This window comes from Labrus mixtus, chromosome 7 (assembly GCF_963584025.1).
Source record: "Labrus mixtus chromosome 7, fLabMix1.1, whole genome shotgun sequence".
Classification (NCBI taxonomy): domain Eukaryota; kingdom Metazoa; phylum Chordata; class Actinopteri; order Labriformes; family Labridae; genus Labrus; species Labrus mixtus.
The window spans coordinates 28,532,269-28,552,956 of NC_083618.1; the positions used below are offsets into that span (position 1 = coordinate 28,532,269).

Consider the following 20,688-nt stretch of genomic DNA (forward strand, 5'->3'; position numbering starts at 1 on the left):
ACATTTTTATTTAACAACCCAGTCTGAAAACCCGGCTCAATCAGGAGATTTAGCAATTATTCATATTTTTAGATTTACATTTGAGCGCGCTAAGTCCCTTTGGATAAAAGCATCGGATGAATGAACAGAATTTAATGATGATTGAAAGCGTTCTACATGATTTCATCTAAATCAGTTCCTTGTTTCCCCTCACTCTCATTTCAGACGTCATGAGGTAAGATGAAATGTAAAAAAAAAAAAACGCTATCTGTGTGCAGTGATTTGACAACATTTCTGATGCATTCATTTTCCCAAAGCTCCGCCGTGTCCACTCATCATCACAAACAAGTGATTTGGTTTATGAACCCACAGCTTAACCACATTTTTCCCCAGATGGAATGAGTCGTGCCAAAAACCACCGCCCCATGTTGCCTGGATGGTAGGAAAGTGTGTGTGTTAGTTTGTTTTTTTAATGTGAGTGGGTTGTTGAATATGGGGGCACTGACGCCATTTCCCTGCTTCCTAAACCCGCTCCAGCTGGATCTCACTGGGAATAACTGAGATAATAACCGAGCATTTGCTGACTAATAAGCATTTCTTATTAGAAATCACATCTCCCAAGTCCAGGGGCGTGTCCAGGTGTGGAAGAAATCAGCTGCCACCCCAAATATCCTAAAACTATCAGGTCTTTTTTGCAGAAGGCTGCTAGTTTTCTTTAAAAATCAATGTAGGATATGTTTTTTTGTTTGAGCTTTCACTGTAAATAACAACTTTGTACATCTATTTCATAAGACAGGAAAGTAATGCACTCTGTCTTACTTGCAGTAAACTAACTGGCAATGTGTCAGGACCAAAACATTGCAAGTTGGACTGTTTAGGATTTTGCACATTTTTTAAGTGCCTTAAATTGTGACATCTATTTTTGTGTGTCATTAAAAAGGCAGACTAAGGTTGCCACTATCTTGTGTTATAATGTTGATATTATTATTGAGGTTGGAAAGGGTAAATAATTGATGTTTATTTGTGTGTGTGTATTTGTTTTTGTGCGCACATCACACTTAAGGCCACCCCTGTATGAGTTGGTGCCCCAGCTGGGCCACCCTAGTCAGAAAAAGTCTGGACACGCCCCTGCCCAAGTCCATGTCTAGTCCATGTACAGAGGCTGTTACCCTCCCTGGGTTTGAGTCCGGCCCGTGACTCCTTTCCCTCTGCACAGTCCTATCAAACGAAGGCATAAAAGCCCAAAAAGAAATCTAAAAAAACACTAAAAAAAATAATCCACAGAGCAAAAACTTCCAAACACCACGTATTCAGTCTCTGTTTACCCTCCAAGCAAAAAAAACAAACAGACTCTTACGAGCCCAGAATAAATGAGCAGATGACTTCAACATAACCTCTTTCTAATAAGAGCGCTGGTTTTGGCACGTGATAATTAACAATCAGTCGGAGCTCCTCCTGTGGAAACAATGCCTAATGTGTTTCTGTAAAACGCAGCAATAATGGGAGAAGAGGGGGGATGGGGTGGGGATGGGGGGGGGGGGGGTGGTTTGTGCAGTAAAACTTTTACAGCTCCCCTCGCTGATCATCACTCCTGCTGAGGAACACGTGTGGTAAACCGCAAACATTTTACTGCCCTTCTCTTTGTCTGGATTCAGACAAACTAAATGAGGGTTACTACATTTTAAGATTTGTTTTCCCCCGGTTTATTTCAGCTGATTATAGCAGCGTTATTTATTATTTTACAGCAGCACCATTATGTTCGGTTTCCACTGTTGGCCTGAAGAAATACATTTATTACCTCTGCTGATTGATGAAACACTTCACACTACAATGTCGCCAAATGACTGTAAAAAAACAAAGATTATGTGTGTGTGTGTGTGTGTGTGTGTGTGGGGGGGGGGGGGGCATCACTTTACAACTTATTTTAGCAGAGGGGACGCAGACATCTTTACACTCTCGTTCCTCTCATACCTTGCAAACTGGTGCAATCAAAGTGGCTTCCAGTGCAGCCATAGGTGTATCAGACAACATATTAAAATGTATATCAAAACATGATTTAGTTGAAAAGGTTGTTTCTAGCGCTGCCTGTCATTTCCAAAAAAATAATTTTCTTACATTTGTGCAACTTGAAGAATTTACAGAATATCTGTGCATCCAAAAAAGTATATTAGACAATGCTGATCATTCTAATGTTATAAAGTCAATAAAGTTTTCTTCATGTATCACATTTCCCATTGGATGGGTGACTTATGCATGGATAGATTGACACCCTCTCACTGTTAATGATCACTGAAATTACGTTTGCATCAGCTCAGTCTCCAATAGTGCTATTATATATGATATCACCCAACTTGACATGACTGAGTTTTCATTTGAAAAATAGACCAACCCCTGTCCAGATGAGTTTGTGTTGAGCTGGTGTTAACAGGCAAAGAGGAACTGTTTATCTCTTCCAGAGAGTGTTGCTCCCTTTAGGGCAGAAAACCCTTGTCATGGACATTAAAACCACTTGAATAACTTCTTCTTTATTCCCATGAAGGAGGCAGTAACACTATAAAAATGTTAAATTTAACTGAACACCGCAGCTAGAATAAAAAGTGAAGTCAGCAGCATCTGACAACGCCCTATCGTGAAGAGAAGGTGGGTGTCTGTGTATTCATTTCTGAAGGTCTTGAGTTTCTCATTATTTACATAGCACAACTCCAGTTCCTCAAACTTTAAAAAGCAACAGCACCATGTACCAACAACCATGTACGCTAAGTGTCAACTTGACTAAATTTGTTTCCCCAACCATTCATTTGGGGCACCAACGGGATCCCCCACCACTCCAAGAGGAAGGCACAGAAATACTTCATTTAAAAATATTTTGTGTGTGCATTCTTTAGTTTCAAAAGACTTTTGTGACTGGGGCTGCGACTTATGCAGGAGTTGCATGAAGCGGTTGAAAACATATAATTAAATGAAACCGTCTTTGCATTGTTAAAGTCAGGCGACAAAGTGATATTTATCCACCAGAGAGAGAGAGAATGGCATGATGAAGCTTGAGTGAATAAACACAAAGAATCATCGTGTTTTATTGACCTTTACCTCCACCTTTCATATCTACGTCTGACATTATACAAACTAAAAGATTCTTAACCTTATAAAGTCAATGCAACGTGAACAGAGACTTTTGTTCTTTGTTCAGCGATTACGTTTTATCAGTGTGGTGTAATGAACACCATGAAAACTGGTTTCCATCAGAGTTCCACTAAGTAAAGGTGAAGAGATTTTAGCTGTTTATTGTGGACAAACTGGACATGCAACTTACACATTTGGTTGCATACTCTGACTCATGGAAGAACTACATGTAACTGTACTGGACTGTTGGAGTTACGTGTACTTGGGAGGAGGGGTGATGAACACACATACACGCTGACAAACCCCCCTCAGAGCGCTCCATAACCCCTGGAAACAGAGGCCTGGTTCATTTGCAGCCAGATTAAGGCTACTGAGGTGGAGCGGGTGGAAAAGATTATTCCTAGTAAGCAAGAAAAAAAAAAAAAAAACCTTAAGCTCTCCATTAATAACATGAAGAGGGTGTTATTTATGAAAGCTGTCTAAAGGCCTCGCTGGTGTTCACACAGAAGCCTTGTGTGCTGTTAAATGAGCTTTTACATCACAACCTAAACATCGACATACAGCGAGGGATGTAGAGTGCCGATGAGTCGTCGGATTCGGTTCGGGGTTTTTCACCAGGATTACAGCATAGAAAATGAGGAATGCAACCAAAATTTCAGATCAGCTTAAGAAATGTGTAAATCCAAGCCTCCCAAATCCAGCGCGGTGAGGCTGACGGTGCAGCCTGTAAACTGTGTGCAGCAGCTCAGCTTACCAGCAAGTGGCAAAGGTTGCCAGGAAACAGTGTGCGCTCACAGGGCGTTCACGTTCACACATAGACGCACAAACACACAGATGAAGTGACATATTCACAGGAACATTTCCACATGAAGATTCAGCACAGGGGGAAAAGTCCCACTCAGGGAGTGCGGGGTCAATACAAGGATTACCGTGCCCTGTGACCCCTGACCCCTGTGGGAGTTTGAACCAACAGGAAGTGTCATGGTAAGACGACACATGACGGGCAGGTTGTAAAAACACTGCTCCACAGGGGCGATATGTCTACCATCTAAGAATAACAAGTGACACCTACTGATGGTTTAACATACGTTTCAGACTTTCACAGGTTTCTGGCTTTCTGAACATGAACACTTGCTTCTTTTTCTATCATTTCATGTCAGTCTACTGGTTATAATCTGGTAAAACAATTGGTGAAATGATACAATGGTCAGGATTAACTAAATGGCAAATTCATCAAATATTAGAGATGCACCAATTGTAAAAAAAAAAAATCAGAGCCGTACCGTTGCTCAAAATACAATTTAGAAAGAGGAGTGTGCACACATACAGGTAACACGCATACATGAGCAGGACAAGAAAACTGCAGAGAAAGAGTACACACACTGCGGCCTGGCCTGAGGAAGATCTTGTAGATCAAAAATGCAGTAAAATACCCAATTAGACGATTGTCAATTCCGGTAATGGTGTTTTATTCATTGCTTCATACCTGTTTGATCAGAGATGTTTAAATTGTTGTTAGTCCCTTCTCTTGAAATGTCACTCGAACCAGTCTTATAATTCCAAAAGACAGTATCAGGCTCTAATGCCGACTGTCGTTCCATGAGCTATATCTACGCCCCCAGGATGTCCCTCCATCGGAGATAGAAACAGAGGCGTTACAGGGACGAGGAGGGATCGGCAGAACCAGCGGGAGAGAGCAGCGCTGTGTGTGTGTGTGTGTCTAAGTCTGTGTTTTTGTAGAGCTCATGTTGTTTCTCTTCACGTTGTGCTTCCGCAATGCCATAACGAACTGTGAAATGACAGACTGGGACACTGGTATTACACCCCTTGCAGAATCACTATGAATATGCAAAGAGTTAATGATGGTGGTGCATCTTTACGGCGCAGATTCACACTAGAACAAAGGGCTTATGACTCCCAACACTGTCAACATTTCTTTCTACTTTAACTAAGCAGGATAAATATTTGACCATTGCTTGTAAGACCATCTTACAGCAGACTGTTTCAGGACATGGCGTCCTTTAAACCAGGAGCATCGGTGTTCAGCTTGCATACCTAAAGCTAGGTAAGGTCGACGCGTCCCGGGATCATTGTTCTGTACCAGTGGAGTTCACCAGCAGCCGGCCAAGGTCTTGAACTTTTTATACGCCTCTCCAACATTCGTCTTTGGCTTTCCATAGCAACCCCCTTTTCCCAGGCCGGAGGGTCCCTCCCCACTCAGCGTTTAAAGGGAGTTTAAGAGTGGGGGGTGTTGAGTCGATTTAGGGGGAGCTGTCTTAAGAAAAAGGGCGTTTCTGGGGAAACTGAGCGGTCCTCCAAGAGCTTTCATGGTCGCCACTTGGCAACAGTTGGCTGTCGGTATTTCCAAATGCTGATTTTCACGCTTGCCTGCGTGCCACGAAAAAGCCACACACACACACTCTCATGAAGGCGGGGGGGGGGGGGGGGGGAACTCCAACTAGTGTCACCACAGCAGATGCCTCTTGTATTGTTGCCGCTGGAGTCAAAAGCTAATGCTAGCTGCCTGACGTCATGTAAATGATATTCAATTTCAAGCGTGCCTCGAGGTCCATTCATTTCAAACAGGAGTCAGGATGCGATGCCACCTGTTTGTCTGGTGCAAAAGAACAATGCAGCACAAGCAAAAGAGATTTCACACCGATTAACCCGTACATAAAGCTGACCATAAATCTTAAAAGTTTCCAAATGAAAATGCTCCTACAGGTTCTTGGCTTTCATGATAACTCCACCAAGTTTGTTTTTAAGTAGTGCGTTGGATAACGGAGCGTAACTGTAATCTTCCAGATGGTGGACACTCCTCTTCAGCCACACCTACTCACCTGTCCTTCCTCTGAGGAGACGGCAAAGGAGTGTTCAGTAAACACCAGCTGTTTTACCAACTGACAGACAAGAGGAGGAGACACTCTCACATCCTCTTTCTCCCCTTTCCTCCTCGCCCCTCGAGGTACGCCTTCACCTCTCAAACCCCCTCTTTTTCCCCCTCACAATTCCCCCTGCTTTGGCTTGTTTGGCCGGTCTTTTCAGCCCTCCTCCTCAACAAAAGAAACAAATGGAGGCAGGGCAACTTTCCCTCTTTAACCCCCCTGCAGAGAAGAGAAGCACAGTGTAGAAAACTCGCAGACCACCCCCCCCCTTTCAGTCGCAAAGTGTTGCACAGCAAAAAGTGTCTGCAAGCAAGAAACAAATGCAAACTACATGCAAAAAGCTTTTTTTTTCTGTAGAGTATGCACACCAGTGCACAGGTGCAAACACCACCAAAAAATGCAAACCTCGATTTATTTTGTCTACTGCCAAGCTGTTTACACATTCTGGATCAGTTTTCAAGAGCTAACGCATGCAAAGCTCAGCCCAGTGAATTTTAAAAAGTGAACGCTTTGTTCATGTCCTTCAGAAGCTGTTACACCTAGTTTGGGGTTTTTTGGACCTTGGGAGCCAGAGTGTTTGTGAGGGGTGGGGCCCATGTTGGCAGCTTTTCACAGTTTTTTTCCAGTGTGGTGCTGTGAAACTGTGCTTTTCCACTGTCGGAACTGAATAACACGTAGCATAACATGTAGCCATCGGCTAAATCTCAGCTCTCCAGTGTCTATAAAGCTTCATTTGAGCAGAGGGTGTAATACTTTCCAGCTTCGTTTCAGAAGTTGCTGGCATCACATCAAGCACGACTGTGACAAATCCGACTGGTGATTGAGGTCACATTCACACAAGAACGCTTCACCCCCCAAAGTCCAGCTGGTTTGACTAGTCTGTGCTCAAGCAAGATACACCTCTTTGCTTAAGTATGATACGGGACAACTGGGCCTAGTGTGAGTGAATGACAGTCAAAAACGCCCCAAAATTATCTTATGGAGTAAAAAAAAAATGATGCAGCACTGCCACATCTGTATTAACCAGCAGAAACCTTTTAAACAGAGATCCCACTAAAGCTTTGCCATTACACCTACTTACCCTGACAGGTCTATAAACAAACTGTGGGAGCTTTGGATTCAACACCAAAGACGGTATAAAACATGCACGTAGTCTCTAGTAACGTTACTCAAGGGGACATTTTTGAAGCCCCCAATTTGAAGGGATGGCCATATTTGTCTCAACCTAACTCAGTCAACCTAGCGACAGGCAAAGATTTATTAAAACATTCACCCCTGTACAGTGTGTGCAGATAATGACATGAACTATTCAGACCAAAAGTTTGGCATAACTGGCTTTACGAGCTAGTCTCAAGTGGACACTCGAGGACCTTTGGGGTTGTTTTTTTTACGCTTCAGTATTGGCTTCATCTTTCCACACCGGAGGTTGCTGCTCGTTCAACACGCGCTGTTCCTGTCTGCCAGCTCCCGTGGTTACAAAGACGTCTTTTCATCTCTGCTACATCACTGTTACTACCTCCCCTGCAGGATGGGAACTTTGCCCCACCATCCCCACCTTCATACCTTTTACACAGACGAGTGATAACAGTCCCGTCTTTAACAATCTGGATGAAAGCAGCTGATATTTATTTAATAGGACACTACTTGGTCCAACAAAGATGTTCCAAGTCATCGTCAGTATTTGGGAAGAGGAGGCCATGCAGAGGCAGCTCTGTGACTGTGGAATAAAAAACGCTTCTCAGGGTGTGGCATCAGCACAGATGAACAAGGGGTCACAATATTCCCATCTCAACCCGTCACAACACTCTCTTCAACTTGTACCTCTCCAATGAAGATTTTGAATCATTGCTTTCACGGAGCAGCGGCTTTATGGACGTGTTGGTTGCAGAATAGGAGTAGGAGAGTGTCATGCCCCTCCGCAGAAGCAGAATTCATGCAAAAACGCAGTTTGTGAAGCGCTAGTTTGAACTCAAATAATACATAAACAGGTCAGATTTAAATGAAATATGTTGCCTCGTTCGGTTTTCACAGCTCTGAGTCATGTATTAACAAAAAAAAAAAATCAGATTTGGGCCACATTTGCCTCGCCGATTTAATGTCGCCTCAGGGGCCATGTTCTAATTTACATCTTTTTTTTTATTTTGGATTCTTATTATGACAGTTTCTCGTAACGCCGATGCCTTTGAGAAATTTGGTTCAATGGGGAAAAAAAAGATTTCTCCCTCTGCAAATTTTTGGCACACATTAAAATCCTTGTGAGCAATATTCAGGCCTACACAGCAGTTTCAGAGCCTCCAGTCATAAAAAAATTATAACGTAAGCCTTTCATCTGATCCTCTCTGTCTGCATGTCTCTAGGTTTAAAATAAGGGTCTATTAGGATGTGGCAGTGAGGCAGCAGGCTTTGCTTAAAGACAGAGAAAAAGAAGGAGATCTCAGGTGAAGGATGGATTAATTCACGCCTTGAAGGGGAAGGATCTCAGAAATACAAAAAGATGAACAGTATGTGGCTGTTTTTCATGTGTTCAGATTCCCTCCGCCCTCGCCTCCCCCAGGTGGAGTCGTCATCGTGAGTGCAATGACAAAGCCCTTCCTCATCCATGTCACCTTATCTCACCAGCCGGGGCCTCTTTCTCTGAGGGCCTTTCACATGCGGCTGCTTCAGCTCCACTGATGGGGAGTCATATGAAGCGGGGGGGGGGGATGCATGAATACAGGCACCAGGGAATACTGAGAAAATGAGAGCTGGGGGAAAGTGTCAAGTGTTTGAGGTAGAAGCGCTGAATTGTAGAAGGAAGTAAAGGGTGGATTTGCTTCGTTTTTTTGCACTCGATGCCAGACTCATGAGGCTACAGGCAGCATGTATTAAAATGAAGAAAAAGGAGAGCAGGATACAGAACCGATCGGGGTAAATGCCCTTTAGTAGCAACATGTAATGAAGTGAGAGAAGACACTTTTTTCCCCGGTCTCGATTCCCATTTCAAAACTTTTTCTCAGTAATCTTCTAAATATTTTACACAGTACGAGGACACACCCTTCTTGTGCATGAATCAGTATTAAGAGCTTCTGATTAATAATCTCCTTTAGCTTCAAGGGCCCGATATAGTCAAAGGGAATCAGCAGCAGACAGGGACATGCAGACGGTTAGTATTTACTACACTACCACATGTTTGGCAGTGTGTGCAGTCTGTGTGTACATCCATAAATTGTGGGTTACACACAGACAATCTGCCTGCAATGAGACATTTCTACCATCAAGGCTAAAGAGCTCAACAGTGACCGCCCACTTTTATTTTGGCGGCTCTGGTTCCGGAAGTAAATTTCAAATCCACCTTTTTGACATTTCACACAAATCCTAATATCCATAGACCAGGGATGGGCAACTTTGGTCACAGCGAGGGCCACATTCATTTAATTCTGACTGCTAGAGGGCCAAATTGTAGGATACAAAAACGATTCCAATCAATTATGTCTCAAATTTAACTCAACATATACCAGTGATCAAATATTATTATGGACATATTTCTGGGTTTTATGATTTCATGGCAGATTTTGTCATGTTTTCTTCATGTTTCCAATTGATATATAAAAATTGACCTGAAGGCCACCTTGAGGGTTGATTGGGGCCGCCAGTTGCCCACCCCTGCCATAGACTGAAGCCTGGAACAAAGACAATCAGCTACCCCAATACTCAGAACTATAATACAATTTGATTCTGCGCATGAATGAATGGCATTTAAAAAAACTGTGAAAAAAAAGCAAAGGTACAAGAGTCCGTATAGGGACTTGGGTTGGAAACCGGAGGGTCGCCAGTTCAAGTCCAGAGGCGGACCATAATATGGAAGTTGGTCTGGTAGCTACCTAGAGCTGGAGTGTAGAGTGCTGCCGAGGTACGCTCCCTGTGTAGCGGTGTGAAGCAGCCCCACTCTGACATCTCTCCACTAATGCATGTCCACAGGTCCTGTTTGTGCATGTGTGTGTATTTCATGTCTGTGTGTGTGAGAAGCATGTTTCTCATAAGAGAGTGTAAAATCTGAATTTCCCTCAGGGATTAATAAAGTATAATTCAAATAAAAAAAATATACAGGCTGACTGATCACTGATACAATAAACAGAATCTGAATTGTAGAGTTCTGTCGTCTAGTCAAGTTCAAGAGGCTGAATGAGCTTGTGTTAACCATTTAATCATGTGTGCTACAACACTGACCTTAAGCAAACACACAAGCTCCATTCATTACACACACACACACACACACACACACACACACACACACACACACACACACACACACACACACACACACACACACAATGAGCTGCATGTGGTGGAGGCATGCAGCATACCCTGATGAGTTAATAATTCACAGTCCTACAGAGCACTTCACTCGCTGCTTCAAAGGGATTTCAACACTCAAATGTATTTTACAATCCTCAGCACTTCCATGTATCTGGGTCCTCATTAACATATCTGAATAATGAACCGGCTTCCCTGTCTAATTAAATCCTCAGAGAGTCCCGGGGAGGGTTGTTGCAGATCTTTATATCAAAGAGAAATCAAGACTTTTGCTGATTCAGATAATGGACGTGGAGCTACATCCTGTCCACCTCCAGGCTACAGTGTTGTAATGTTCACCTTGAGCGATATGCAGAGAGATGTGGGCGAGTCCAAAATGTGACGAGCGGTAACTGGAGAGTTTGATTCTCGGGGCGCAGCAGCTCCCCTCACGCAGACGGGCGGAAATCATCAGGAATTCATGTTGCTGCGACTTTAAGGGATCTCTTTAATCAGCCTCAAACTCTCCCTCAATATGCAAAAAAAAAAAAAAAAAACCCAATTGAGTTTCTATCACTTTTATCTCCATGTTTGTATGTACAAATGTGCATAATCACAACATGAATATGCAAATGTAACACTGCCACGGTGCAAAAACAAACACGCACCAACTTTATTTATTGATGCATTCAACCATCTTTTAATAATTTCCCTTCTAACACTGACACGTTGAGATACACACAGTGAGCCGTCTCAGATGAGGCTATATTTAATATCTGCCATCTTAAGGTGCCCTATAGGGCATCTCGCGGGGAGGGGGGGGGGGGGGGCACCTCCGCCTCGTATCAGATTCCTTGGCCGCCTCTTATCCCTCCGCCCGGGGTTTGCACCACCAGCATATTGTTCCTAATCTTGGTGCATCTGTTGGCTTACAAAGCCCTATTAAACAGCCAGACCACTCTGATAAGGTTACTGACTTAATGCTCAGTGACATAATTAAATTGAGTATTTAATCTGGCCATTGGAGCCAGAGAGCTCCGGACCCCCTGCTGGGCAATCTGAGTGTTCACATGTTGAATCTCCGCCTGCCCCTTCCACAACAACTTTGATCCCCCTTTTGGGATGATCGTGCTCACCAAACAGGCGAGATCAAAATGGGTGCAGGGATACCATCACCCCCAAAGATTTTCTTTTGGGGCTAATCTCTGGTCCAAATAACTCCATTAGGAAAGTAGAGTGAACTGGGGTTGTAAGATTTTAAAAACATAAAGACTGGGGTAAAGTGGATCAAACTATACTACTCAAACAAATTAAAAAAGGAAGACATCATCTAAATTGACCTCGCCAAAAAAACAAGGATCAATGTTAGGCGAGAGACGCACAACAATCGTAATCCTTAAAGATCTACTTTGAGAAATAAGCATCCTGCCGTTCATTTTTAGAAGATTTGTCTTTTAAAGTTTCTTAGTGCGCACTCCCACTAGTACACTACTCTTATAACATCGTGATACAACACATGCATGGCTTTACGTGATCACGAAGCGTGCTTAGTTTACAAGACAAGCGGACTCGATCAATAAAAGAGACGCACGGTGGAGTCCGTGTCCGCACATCGAAGAACAACATGACGGCTACTTTACTGACTTTTTGATTTTGAGTCATTTTTAATCAGATACAGCCATCACACTTTGCTTGTGCTCGTGCATGAACCGTACCGTGCCGAAGCACACCTCTTGCAAGGCGTGCCCGAGCCAAGGAAGTGTACCATGCTAGAGCACGGATCGGTGTACCCGCGCTAGTCAAACGATCTGGACTTTAGGGGTAAGTTGGATTGGGCACAGTACGGCTTGCCATGTGAGAGTGGCGCCCTAATATTGAAAAACTTCTACCTATTTGTAGGTGAAAATGTCCACACTGGAAGGTAGAACAAAAAGGCCCGCTTTCAGACTAACTTGCATACTTTTCAAACTCTGTCTCGTCAAAAGTATTCCAGGTATTTTTTACAGAAAGTGACAGTAATCGTTGAGTGATATATGACAAAAACAAAATTCCATACCTTGAAACTCTACTACACACCTGGTCATAACTGTGTTCAGTAGACGTGCTCGTCAGATCATTTGTTTCTCCCTCAGGCTTGGCAGCGAGCAACAGTCCTGAAGAGGTGACCCGATGAAGGCCACAAGCTGAAACGCGTCGGTCTACTAAAGTTCATGAAGTTGATCTTCATACTTTAAGTGTTGCTGGAGCGTTGCGACCTCTCCATGCACCTTGGTAGTTGGTGAAGTTGTGCCAGAAACCCCAACCAATCAGAGTTTAGGGAGCTGATCTTACAAGTACACCATTTTTCTCTTGACCAGCCTTAAGGCGATGATGGCGTTTAGAGTCCGACCATCTTTCCTGGTTGAAATGTCCCTTTACTCTTTCTGGCAGATACAGGCTTAAGTTTTCGCCTGTGATGTTTGCGGTCGGCCGCAGGGTCGCGGTGAGGGTTTTGACGCCACATGTTCCCTGCAGCCCTCAAAGTAGCCAGACACAGAAGAACAAGAGCAGTCGACACCCCCCCCCCCACCCCCCACCCCTGCTTCACCTTTTGGCCTTTGGCACCTTGACTGGGACAGAATTTGTAAAGTGAATCTTGTTTATTGGAGAGGCACTTTAACCACCTCTGCTGTCTGTTAAACGCTGCCATCTGTGAAGCTGACACTACGGTTTAAGTCTGATTAGATCAAAATGGAGAGATCAGAATAATGAAGTGTTGACATGTTTTTAAGGTCGTCCCCTTAAGTTTGACTAACTTTATTAATTAGAACTTTTAAATCAAGTGGCTTGGTTCTTCTCTTAAAATACAAGTAGTGCAAGATTCCTCGTGTTGTTTGCGGCGAGCTTTCTAGACTGAGATGATTGAAACATCAAAAAGTCCTCTTCATTAATCGGGCACACTTTTAAAATTGCATTTTTTCCCCCCCCATTCTCAGGTCACCACAAGTCAAGCCTTTAAAGGGGAAATGTGTACACCATAATGACGGCATTTATACACGAGGGCAAAGGTCATTCAGCAGGTCCAGACAGCCGTGGGTGCCGCTGTTCTGACTTTATCCAGGTACAAGTATGAAAAGGTGCCAGGCCGGCAGCTACTACTGATAATAAACAATGTTTGACTTCAGGGCCAAAGAAAACATCTAACCCCACTCAAGCCTCAGAGACGCTCACTTCAACATGTCTTCTATTTCTGTCAAGCTAGAGTCAGTCTTGTTTGTCTCAGCGTGGACTTTACACAGATTTCTTAGAAACAAATGGCGATGGATTTTGTGTTTCATTAAAAGGAAAACGAGTTTACGACAGAGAGCGCACATTATGATGGGAGCAGCAACACACTAGAACAAGAAGGCACAACGTCTGGGCACATCCCAGTTTTCACAATACCACCCAAAAAAAAAAAATCCACAATAAATGAGCAATCATCATCATCATCTGGAGGGTATGCGCCATCTCATTTCCTGGCTTATACTAAGCCATCAATTATGTTATGAGGCAATTGGAGCAGATGGACATGGCTTAAGAAGGCACCAGACTGTGAGAGGAGATCAACACCCCTGGGACACAAAAACACACTCTCACTGGCCGCCCCTCCGATGAACCGTCGGCTGTGACACTTGTTACCGAGTGGATGTTGATTTGCCCGAGATGAGGCAAGGAAAAAAAACATGGAGATCTGCATCTGACCTTTGATCGTAAAGAGTGTCATCATCAGCCACAGCAGGACTCTTTCTGATGATTTGCATATACATTCACTTGTATGCATTGACACTTACACTGCTGTGGCATTTCTCACAGGACGCTGTGATTATTAATGAATGCTCTACTGGATGATTAATCACCGTGGGTTATAAAACTCAACTCAACTCATGAATCTTACAATCAGTGGGGGGTTAAGTTAATTGACCCAATTTGATCTCAAACTGATCTTCTGTGTCTTTAGACTTCTTTAAAAAACCATCAGTCACGCGGAAGATGTCAGAAACAAACCCTGACACAAAAACACCCACTGTACCTTTCATATATAATTCTATAGTGTAAATACTCTCTCTTATCAACATGGACAAATCAATGTCCAAGATGCGTCTCACAAAGCTGCACACTGTCAAATCCAACTATATTACATTTAAATATTGTTATTTCATCATGACATCATGGTAGCTTCACTCATTTTGTTTGTCATTTATGTATTCTCTGCATCATTGTAAAGGAGGGTCACCCTTCAATGATCGCTCCGAGAACTTAAAAGTTGATGATGACATCATTCATTTAGCTCGCTGCACCATTGCACTGTTTTTCCTATCTTGCTGTACCGTCAAGGAAAAGTTAGACCTGAAGATATCAGTGATTGGTGCGTTGTTTTGACTCATCCTGTCTGGTGTACTTGCATGAACACTTTTCTGAATGGCAGTAACAGATTCACCTTTGTGTCCATTTCATGTGTAAATATATTAAGAGATCTGAAAAGTCAGAGTCTGCTCACTTGTAGTTTAAACAACATAAAGCTGGACTCAAACACAAACAGACCTGCTCAACTAGAAAGAACAAAAAGAAAAAAGCCCATCAACATGAATTATTTGACTTCTGTTGTAATTCAACGCATACATAATAGAGAAATAGATCATACATGTGAAGTTTATTCACCTGTTAAAACTTCACAATCCGGATTTTAAATAAGAAACTAAATTAAAGTAAGTGGTGTAGCAACGAAATGTGACTTAAAAGCAAAACTCAAAGTTTGTTTTTGGGCTGGAGAAAGTGTGAGAAGGTTAAAAAAACAGGAGACATAATCTGCTACATTAGGAATACACTAGAATAAAGCGAGTAGGTCTGTCAGACAGATGCAGGGACGAGTTTGGCGTCTCATTCAAAAGTTGTTGTTTTTGTTTCTGTTTAGAAAAAGTGAAGTTTTGGAGATTGGGTCAGCCCCATGGCAGTGTGAATTTTCTTTCAAGGTCACTTCGAGATTTAAAAAAAAAAAAAGCGTTAGACTGAGTCTACACCTCCAAAAGCATAATGAACAGAGTTATAGCCTGGAGCGACGACGCCTCGAGGGGGTGTTATGGATGAGTTGGTTACCTTGCGTAAAGCACACTGCGTTAGCTAACATTGCTTTTATCCAGTAATTAGGAGGGAAAGCATGAGTAAAAATCAAGTGTTTAACTTTAACACGGGGGGGTTTTCTATAAAGAAAAGTTGCCATTTAAGGTTACAAGATTATTGCTTGTAAAAAGAGAGAAACTGGAGGTCATTCAGGGGGGGGGAGTTGACAAACATACGCAGCTGAAATACATTTTAACCTGATAAATAACAACAGAAGTAGTTCCTGTTCTAACACAGTCTGTAAACTCACCTTGCTCTGAGAACTCTTCAGTCACTTGCTCCAAACGCGGGTTTTTACTCCTCGGGAAACTACTTTCACCGTTTTCATTAAATGTATCCAATCAGTCCGGAACCGGTACTTTCTTTTTTTTTTTTTTTTTAATCAAAGCACACACACGAAATGAGCCGGGAGCGATAACGTTGTTTCTCGAGGTTACGAGATCACAAATTCCAACGCCATTCAGTCCAGACTTGCAAGGTTTTTCCTCTCAGGCATCCAACTTTCCCAGGCTTACACACCTTTCAGCAGAAAAAGAAAAATCAGTGCAGTTACTCCGTGCAGCAGAAAGTCCCGCTTTTAGTTTTGTGTCTTGTGTCCTCTGCTCGGTTTAGCCCAGCAGGTTTCTCCCCCCACATGTAGCCGGTAAGTGGTGGTGGCAATGATTTGGGGCTTTCAGCGGCCAGCTCTCCACAGGCGTAAAAAGGGGGTTTGGCAAAGGGGGATATAGCGTGCTGCGTTCATGGACACCTCGTTTTTTTTGTTTTGCAAGCTGTACCTATATGAAACTAGGGCTGCGCAATTTATCGCGATTTTATTGTTACCTCGATGTGAACCTTCACAATGAAAACATCACGAAAGTCTGAATTTTCAGCAATAAATAAAAAAAACTTTAAATGCAGCCTTGTCAAGCAATGATTTTTTACCGTCAACATGTGTAATGTGTGGATGCCTAATGCATAATGTTCACGCTTTAACACCATTTAGATGCAAAAAAAAAACAAAACTATCAGCTACCCTCAGATTTAAATGGGGGGGGGGGGGGATTATTTCAGATTTATTTTGGATTCAGGAGGGACATGTTGTAAACTTATAGGTAGTATTTTGTATCCAAAGACCTAGGCATAATGTCCACGCTTTCACACCATTTTAATACAGCTACCTCAGATTTATGAATGCCAATTGATAAAAAAATAAGTAATTAATTAAGTTAAGGAGGAAATTTTTTTTTTTTTTTTGGTGTATTGAAGTTTAAGGAGGGACATGTTTCAAACAAATGTATAAAACATGAAGAACTGCACAAAAACATAGAAACTGAGTTAAAGCTTACACTCTTTATTTTTATTTTTCATATCATTATTTGAATATTGAACGATGTCATCCGAAATCGCATATTTTTATCGTGTCCTGCAGGCCTACATGAAGCCAGATCCGGTATGTCAATGGCTGAATGCAAAATGTTGAAACTTTGTAAAGGACATGATTTGTACCAACATAAAGTTTCAACTCAACTAAAGCTTTAAAAAAATGACAGGCACCTCTGCATCTACTGTATATAATGGACAATAATAACAACAATACAGCAAGTTCACACATAGAGGAGGAAAATGGACTCTCTATCGTCGCATGTCTTTATTAACATACTGACTTTGGAACGCCAGATAGCCTAGCAGTTAAATCTCACACTTCATGTACAGAGGCTACAGTCCTCATAGCGCTGGCTGTGGGTTTGAATCTGACCTCGTCCCTTTGCTGCAAGTCATCGCCCACTCTCTTCCCCAAACATGTCCTGTCTCTCTTCAGCCGTCCAATAAAGGCAAAAATGGCTCCAGAAGTATCTTTTAATAAAACATACTTATTTTAAGTTGTAGACTTTAACTATATGTATTTGTACACCAATGTACCAGTGTGTAAATGCAATATTTCCCACAGTATGTGAAGGCAACATTAGCCCATAGAAAATGACTGGTGCATGGCAGACCCCTTCTGGCCAACTGGAGAAATGCATCCCATAGAGCTGTCATCTTTGAACCCCTAAAGTTTGTTATCACACTTTTTTTATAAATAAAATATTCCATAATCAACCTTTTAACAACTTAACCATTTGTTAAGAGAGAGACACGTCTAATGTGTCATTTAAAGCATACATGCAACAGTGTAGATACATTTATTTAAGTATATTTGACGTCTGCTTTCTTCTCTCATGGACCCCTGAGGATGCATTTGCAAGATTAAAAAAAACTACCAAAAAAATGTTTTACTAATAGAAGGAAATCAAAGAGATGATTTTTTAATGAGATTTTTTGCATCAGCCTGAAGGGATAATGAAGTTTGAAACATGCATTCGTTAAGCATCGAGCTGGAATGGCTGGAATGTAAGATGTACATACTTCCTATGATCAATGATGTTGTTGAGTTTTAATCTGCCCCCCCCCCCCCCCCCCCCCCCCTCCATTTACAGAGGACGTGTCATGATCGGAGACATCACATGCATATCAATGGAGACCACACAGAAATCACAAAACCCTTACAGGACGCTCGCTCGCTCACTCGCTCTCCCTCTCTCTCTCTCTCTCTCTCTCCCTCTCTCTCTCTATCTTTGTCCCCTCCTCTGAAAAGAAGCCTTTTATCTCCCCTCTTTTAATTCTTCTGTAATGAAACTAAACTGAGGCTGGATAAGTCACACTCACTTCAAAGATCACTCAGCCCCACCCGCCAATATCACTCTTTTAATCCCCCCCAGTTCAAGGACAAGACAACAAAAGAGGGATCTGCTCTGCGCTCTGTTAGTACAGTTGTAACATGTTTGAATGAAAACATTTCAGAAAATACTTCAATCACAGAAGCTGTGTTTACAGAACAGAAGCATGTGATCATATATCCAATAGAACTGTACGGTTAATCAATTCATGACGTTTAGCCAAACTTAACTTAGGCAGATGCTGGCTCAAGTTATAGGTTCATTTTGTATACAAATCATAAGATAATATCAGAAGTTTTTGCATCAAAAGCAGAATAAAGATATTAAAGTCAACCAAGAAGCAACTTAAATACAAATAAATAAAATGTATATAAGAAATATGAGATCAAATATCGACCTAAAGATGCAAAGAAAAATGACAAAGGGTTAAACGGACGCGCTTGTTGTGCATGATGAAGGTTAAAGTATAAATTACACACAATGTGCAGTGTAAAAAAACATAACTCCTCAAGTTCCTCGTCCATTACACATAAAACAGTTAATGTAACGTTGACCATGGGGCTGGATAAAGTCTGTGTCAGGTTGGGGTAAGTTGTTATTGATTTGTCCCGGAGTAGAGGGGAAGGAAAAACTCTTCTAATATACAATAAAATCTCATTTTCAAGGTTTGGATTCTGGGCGACAAACACTCAAATCTTTGTGATTTCATGCAGCAAAGACTCCCACAATCCTCTGCACCGTGTAGAGAGGCTCTAAGAGATCAGAACCGCCAGATATATATTTTTGTTTCCATGAGATTCCCACATGTACCTTTACAAAAACTTCATAATAAATGCCTCTGTGTGTTTGGTGTAAGGCCGTTATTCAGCAGTATTTATCTATGAACGAGTTAAACAATCAGTTCCATTTCATCCTCCTTGATTATCCTTACTGCCTCGTGATATTGACACACAGCATGTAAGGTAATGCTTCTTCACAGCAGATAAAGGATTTGATATAAGACATCTGCTTCGGCTCTCAATGAACACAGTGTTGATATGAGAAGCTAATGAAACATTGTCATATTAGTACAAGTCCAATATCATATCATGCATCCCTACAACATGTAACAAGTACATTACAGCTTCTTTTTTATATTTTTACTTTATTTATTTCAATTCATTTCATTTGAATTATTTTTATTTGAACATATTTTCAAATGTAATAATTTCAGTGTTTTTTAAATTTTCTATTTTTCTTTTCTTTCCTCTGTCATGATGCTTTTTGATGTGTTGTGTGAAGCACTTTGAATTGCCTTGTTGTTGAAATGTGCGACATAAATAAACTTGCCTTGCCTTCTGTAGAACTTCTCCAAGTATACCACCTACAGTGGAAACACACACACACACACACGCACACACACACACACACACACACACACACACACACACACACACACACACACACACACACACACACACACACACAGACGTCAGGAGGTGCATATTAGTGGAGAATCTGTTTAACAGACCTTTGAGCTTGAGAGGAGAAATGATGCCACCAAAACTACAAGAACCAGGAAATTTGGTTAAGGGCGCTGGTGGGGTACGGGTTAGTGCGCGCCCCCCCCCATGTACAAAGGGCGGCCCAGGTTCAAATCTGACCTGTGGCTCCTTTCCCGTCATTCCCCGCTCTCTCTCTCTCTCTCTGATTTCTGTCTCTATCCACTGTCCTATCTCTACAATAAAGGCACAAAAATAAATTGTGTTGAAATAATGAGAAACATTATGTTGTTGTTATCTTCACCACTTAAAGGCACTTGTGGCATTCTTCATACAAAACACCAAATTGGGGGGTAATAGACTTTACAAAAAGTTTACATCCCTGCCCAGGAAAACGAGTGTGAGGCTGTTTGTGAGGATTTTGTGTTTGTATTTCTCAGCACAGACCTGCATTCATCGCAGGGCGAGAGGAAAGTGAGTCTGAAAAGTGAAAAAGTTGTTGTGTGAATGAGCGTGTCTGTCTGTCTGCAGCAACACACTGTATTCATGTCCCTGTGAAAAACACTGCACCATTCATCCCCAAAGTCACACACACACACACACACACACACACACACACACCGTGCACACACACACACACACACACATACACACACAGGGCTCTCGTTACTTCTGAGAACCAACTTGTCTTAAGAGAGGAGCTGGGCGGGCGGGCAGCCTGGGATGGGATGGGGGATTAGGGGGATGGAGGGTGGGAGTGTGGCTGGTGGGCGATGGATGGCTGGGGGAGGAGTGGGTGAGAGTGGGTCAGAGGGCAACCCCCTCCCCTCCCAATATGCTAATTTACCACATACCCAAACAGTGACAGACACTCTAATTTCAGCTCTAATTCATGGAGGATCTTTGTGGGAAACTTAAAATCAACGACCTGATTAGTTATTGCGTTTTTATCTTTAAATTAAAAAATGATGCTCAGCCGTATCCTCTATTTGAAAGGCAATAAAGGATTCAAGGGTCCCAGAAACCTGCCATGATGGAGGACATTATTTGTCAGAAGGTTTTTGTGTGTCAGGCGGATTTCAGTCAGTGAAGAGAAAGTACTAGAAGTGTAAT

General features: G+C 42.2%; 1 protein-coding gene across 2 annotated transcripts in view; it reads right to left on the reverse strand.

Annotated features, from left to right (window-relative positions):
* The window catches only part of plxnb1b (plexin b1b), a 112,599-nt gene extending 96,546 nt beyond the window's left edge, over positions 1-16,053 (reverse strand). For both annotated transcript variants that reach the window (XM_061041505.1, XM_061041504.1), the window contains exon 1: positions 15,646-16,053. The gene's annotated coding sequence lies outside the window, so the exon portion shown is untranslated. The remainder of the gene's footprint in view (positions 1-15,645) is intronic.
* Positions 16,054-20,688: the final 4,635 nt, after the last annotated feature.